The sequence below is a fragment of the Prosopis cineraria genome, unplaced genomic scaffold (assembly GCF_029017545.1).
Source record: "Prosopis cineraria cultivar Desert tree isolate PC_DT_omini unplaced genomic scaffold, ASM2901754v1 PC556, whole genome shotgun sequence".
NCBI classification, from domain to species: domain Eukaryota; kingdom Viridiplantae; phylum Streptophyta; class Magnoliopsida; order Fabales; family Fabaceae; genus Prosopis; species Prosopis cineraria.
In genome coordinates, this window is record NW_026555881.1 from 1 (window position 1) to 6,305 (window position 6,305).

At 33.5% G+C, this 6,305-nt stretch overlaps 1 pseudogene; it reads right to left on the reverse strand.

Annotated features, from left to right (window-relative positions):
- Window positions 1-1,365: 1,365 nt before the first annotated feature.
- On the reverse strand, window positions 1,366-5,248 carry LOC129297558 (pyruvate kinase isozyme G, chloroplastic-like; annotated as a pseudogene).
- Between the last annotated feature and the right edge of the window lie 1,057 nt (window positions 5,249-6,305).

Genomic DNA, 6,305 nt, shown 5'->3' on the forward strand with positions numbered 1-6,305 from the left:
AAAATAACAATCACAGTTCATGAATTAAAGAAAATATTGTTTATATTATAATATGGAAGTGAATAGAAGCTTTGTTTACTATTTAATTTATTTATTTATTCTTTACACATATAATTAAAGGGCGTGGGTGGTTTAGTGGCCACCAAGCTTTCTAAATGGCCAAGGGGTCAAGGGATCAAACCCCGGGATAATGACAAAGAAGTTCCAAAAAATCATTTAATTCAAGTTAGGTCCCAAGTGCCAATTTCAGGAATTTGCAACTTAATCTCTCAATTTTACAACTCCATTGTGATGAATTTGCTACATGTATTCCAAATTTTAACAGGCAAAATAATTTTTTTTTATTTTTCACAACCATGTTAAATTTGAAAAACAAGTTATAAAATTCATCACAACATAATTTTAAAATTGAAAAAATTGAGTTGCAAATTTCTAAAGTTTGACAATTAAGACCTAACTTGAATTAATTGATCCTTTTGGGATCTCTTTGTCATTCTCCCATCAACCCTCCCTCGACCACCTAAACCAAATATTTATTGAAATAAATGTCACTGGCATTGGAGCTCCAATGGCCAGCCGCCAGCGACTCTGGACACCGACAACCCTCCCGCCAGGCAGGGGTTCGACAGCAATCCGGCAGCCAACGCCGGCTACAATAGGGAGGTGGGTTTTTTTTTTTTTTAACTTAAGGGGCAATTTGGTCTTTTGACCTCACAAATTAATATCAGTCAAGGACCAAAAAAATGTATTGTAATTTTGAAGTCAATTGGTCCTTGACTAATATTAATTTACTACTGAGGGTCCTTGGTTGCTATTTTCCCTATTAATAACTGACACTGACTGCTTCTTGTGGAGCTGGTGTTAACTTTCTTCCACTCTTTCTTATTCCCTCTACAATATATAGATCGCCGCACTCTATCAGCTACATGGTAGATAAAGATCATGATATCACACTCTACTGCGTTTGATATATTTACTCCAGAATAGAGTTCAGGCTTGAGACCGCTATGGAGAAACCAGGCATAAATTTTGACTAAGCTAAATTAGTTTCCGCAAGAGCTCAGTTGGCATGAACAATACAATTTTTCAATTTTGCTATGTCAAACAGTTGCATTTTTTTAGCTGACAAGATGTCTAATGAAGAGTGCATTGATCAAATCTTTGAGATTGGGATTTAAGGACTATGCATGTGCATGACATAGTCCTTTTGCATAGATAAGTTAACCATAAATATAAAACAAGAAAAGCCATTACAGTACACCCTCTAAGAAACAAATAAATTGGCAACAGAACAGAAACAGGCAAGCACAAGAAAACACAATTTTTTTAAAGAACATAAGCCAAAAATCTGAGTTAGGAGCTAACCCCGTCTGAAGCTGAAAGTATTGATTGAAGATTTGGTATAGAATCTGCGCTCTCAATTTTACAATCACATGTATATCGGCATTGTGGACCTATAAAAGAGGTTTATAATAATTTTATTATGAAAAAAGAAGGAAGAGATTTAACGCACACAGAAGCACACACCCAGAGAATAAGCTCAGAAAGATGATAGATATCTAGAAAAGTACTTTTCAGGTAGTCCTTTAACTCATGAACCACTCTAGCATCCTTCACAAATGAAACAGCATAAAAATCTACTTCATTATCCACACCCAAATTTGATATCTTCCCAGTCCTTGTCTGTGAAAATGATAGAGGAAAGAAGAGATTATCAATGTCAAACAATTCATACAACAAAAACGCCAACAAAGAAAGGCATGATGTGCGATAAACAAATAAAACTGAATAATACCAGTTATGGAAGGAAGTGTTGCACTTTTTCCACGAACATTTAAATGACGCCGAGATTTCAGTACTCCACCGTCAATCACTTCACATTCAACCAAGTCTTTCGTCTTTGACTTGACAGCAAGAGAAATCATTCCAACCTATAAAACACATACCAGATGCAGCTCAGATTTTATCTACGATAATTAATGCACCAATTTAATAAACTAGGGCTACTGAGAGATTCAAATCATCAAAATCTATTACTAATGACAGGGATCATTTGACTGATAGGCTCCAAGATAGGTAGAGATAAATAAGGAAGATAAATCTTTATTAAAATATGAAATCAAAATCTAACATCATTAATAAAGATAAATGAAAATCTTTAATAGAAGATAAGTAAGAATCTTAAACTCATATGATTAATAAAGGCAAAGTAGAATCTCCACTGATATAACAAACAATGATCATATTTCCAGATGATTTCTACATGTTGTGCCTTCAGTATTTATAGGCAGAAAAATGATTAATATTTCCCAAAAATACTCCCATTAATCCATAACTCAGATAATGGGGCATAACTATTAGAAAAATAAATAAATAAATAAAATGACAAACATAATCTACAATACCCAGTACTCCTAAATTTAAGGACCACTCAACAAAACAGAAAAATAAATCTAAAAAATACTATCAAATAGATAATATCTAAAATAACTTGAAAATAATAATTATTCCTAATATTTCTATAATACCCTACATCACCCATTATCCCGGTACTCTATCACCAACACAATAGATGACAAAATTCCGCCTGCTCAAACACAGCATAGAATCAGCAGCAACAATCCAATATTCAGTAATTTACAATATATGTTTTGTTCCAAGTTTTAAACATGACAGAAGTTGTAGCAGTATTTCTGCCATGCACGATACACAATCCACTTCTTGTCTTCAACACATGCAAGAAATGTTCATACTTACCATCAACCAGTATTATGTCTCCAACCTCCACATCATTCACAAAATCATCATAGTTTACACTGACTGTGTCATCTGTGCTGATCCCTCTTGTAATGGTGAAATTGAATTGCTGTCCCTCTTCAAGAAAAATTGGTTGAGGTACATCCCCACTTCTAACTTCAGGACCCTGTGAAGAAAATCAGCTCATGCATCTGTTAAAAGGAAATAAGCAGTATGACTGGAGAAAGGGAAGCAAAGGCAGTGCAGGCAGAAATCGAGCATTGAAGTCTAAGCATTTGTTTGTTTGTTTATTTATTTTTTATGGTGATCAGCATTTACCATATTACATAAGTGAACATTTACCATCTGTGCAGGCGTGCGTGCGCGCACATTTAACAAGATAATTCTCTTCACCTAAAGATAAGAAAACAAGGACAAACTATGACAACAACAGCAGCAGCAGCAGCAGCAGCAACAACACAACCTTATCTCACTAAGTAGGGTTGGATACATGGATTGCACAATGTCATTGTACTTTATCATCAACTAAGCCTTTGAAAATATTATTAACTAAAAAGTCCTTGTTTAACAATTTACATGAGTGTTCTCTTTGGTCTTCCTCTACTTTTAATATTTTTGGTCTGCTTCAATGGTTGAAATGCAATTAGATGGAGAGAGTGGAAATACAGATAAGAGAAAAGATTACCTTGGTGTCAAGCATTATAGCTATAGCCTTGTCTTTGAACTGGTTATTGTATTCTTTTACAAAATCGATGGTTTTCTGGTGTGATGCATGGTCCCCATGAGACATATTTAAACGTGCCACATTCATTCCAGATTCAGCTAGTTTCCAAATCATTTCACGTGAGCAGGTAGAAGGACCTATTGTACATACAATCTTAGTCTTCCTATGTGCATCTGAATTTGCCCCCGCCTGACCCACAGCATGATGCAGAGACTGCAGCTCCAGCAAAGAGCTTGCCTCGACCTAGTTTAAGAAAATGAGACAGCAAATATTTAGAATATGCATTAGAAACTGTAAACCATATTTCATGGTTTGATGATCCCATCTAACAGTACAGACAATATTTGGGAAAACAAAAAAGAAGAAGCCAGATGTAGCAGTTTCAGGGCCTTTGAAGTACCAAGATTCTCGTTAGAGCTCAATCCATGTTGCATGTGTCAAATAATGAGACTCAATGCATTAAAATGTACTCTTTAAAACAGCAATAAATCTTTAGTTTTCACACTTCTTAGATTCTTTTCAAATATGTTTAAACACTGTTCAAATAGGACTTCGGTATTTTTTATTCTTAAATATGCCAAAATATACCAATCCTTGGGTATATATAGTTACATTTATGTGTGAGTGTTAGTTAATATCACCAAACCCTTAACATAGAAGATTTGTCTTCATTATGCCAGTCATGAAATATGATAAACCATTATTCTTACTCTGAAAGAAAAGAAGCTTTAACTAGTTGTACATCCAGATAAATTCTGCATCAACGTGTAGCATGAGTCTAGAACTAGAATGTATTGTTAATATAGTATTACTTCTCCAAGTAAAGTTTAGGAGGAGGGATGAAATTTTCCTATAAATGACTCTTTAGGAATTTATTTCAGTAAACAACAAGCCTACGCATAGGATAACTACAAGGCAGTAATCAGTGCTTGGTAATTGTAAGTGTGAGAAGTTCAAAAATTTTCAGTTAAAAATTGTAAAGCTATAAAACTTCAGTAATCATTCATATTAGATCATCGATACAAGTCTATTTAAGAGATTAAATCAAGTAAAATATCAACGAATATCAATATCCAATGTAAAATTTATGACAATCCGCAATATTACATGATATCACACATCAACAACCAAGCTTATTACTAAACTCTGAAAACAGCTAATTCGTATTACTCGGCCCCACCCCTTCTTTCTCATTTTTTTTTATTTTTATTTTTGTTTTTAATGCGCAGTTGCAGCAGAGATCCTAGCAATTCATTGATTGAAAGATATCGAAATAATTCAGATTCATCCTATTATTTTGTTTTTTTCTCCGAACTTTCTACGATCACCGAAGCGCAAGTTAAAGGCTTATAGCCATATGGTCGAACGATGTTATGATTGAGACTAAAAAGGTAAACTGTATTATTCCTGGACCAATTACTAGAACAATTAAAAACACAAATTCAAATCAATGTTAGTCATAAACCTTTTTACCTCAGTCGATTGATTACAAAGCGACAAATCACTGTTCAAACCTCCTATTTTTACGTAGCCAACGAAAAAGTTATATTCTTAAATTTTTCACATCACCATGACAACACAGAAAACACCCAGAGCAAACAGAGCATCACAAAAAAACTCATGAACACAATAAATAAACAACAAAATCAAACTTACAATGGTCGCAGAACCATTAGGGGACGATATTTCGCTTCTCTGGGCGTGCTCGATGGTCCTCGCCAACGGCCCGGCAAAAACTTTCGGCGAAGACATTCCGTTCTGGGTTCAGAACGAAACACCGGGAACACTCACGTATTTCAAATGTGAGAGATCAGAAGGTCTGGTGGCGTCCGATTTTAAAAAAGACATCCCCCTAGACAGACTGATCGTTGCCATTGCCAAAAGCCTCGAAGTGATCAGGCACGACGAGGAGGCAAATGAAGCAGGAGGGGAATGTCTGCCAACAGAGAGAGAGGACGGAGAGTTCAAGAAAAGACACAGAAAACCTGGGACCAAGAAGCTTCGTTTACGACTTTTTACACAATACGAGAGCGTTGACTGTACTGTTACCCTCGCTACTCGCCGCCATTTAAACAATCTCGCTCGCCTTCGTGTCTAAATCTTTGATTAATATCCCGCCATCGTCCGGCCAATTCAATCAATTCTTGTTCATGAAACATTGAAACTGCTCTTCTTTTTACCGAAAAAAGTTTAGGTCATTATTTAGAATCAAACATTTTTTTTATATTTGTCGAAATACCGGGGACGTACATTTGACAAATGTCTGGCCAAATAAAAATGGAAAAAATAATAAATAAATCCTTTTAAAATTAAAAAAAATAATACCTCATTGTTATTAAAGTTTTTTATTAAATAAAAATGCTCTATAATTTAAAAAAGTGTAATAAAATTTTGTTCATTCACAACATTTTTAAAATTTATAATGTTATTTCAACAAATGATTAAGTAGTTTAGACATTTTTTAATTTCTCTCCCATCATTTTGTTCAATCAATAAAATGCAATAAAGTTTTTTTTCATTTATAACTTCAATTCTAAAATTTATAAATCTGGTTTTATAAAAGATTAAAGTGTTTTAGATATTCATAACTTTCTCTCACCATTTTTTTTCAATAAGCAGGGTTAATAAATTTTTTTCATTTACAACTTTAATTTTAAAATTTACAAGCTTAATTCAATAAATGATTAAAATGATTTAAATATTCATAACTTTCTCTTACCATTTTTCTTCACTTTTTTAAATTAAAGTATATTTTTATCATTTCATCAAAATTTTTTATAATAATTAAATTTTTTTGAAAGAATTATTATATTTCAAGAGATTA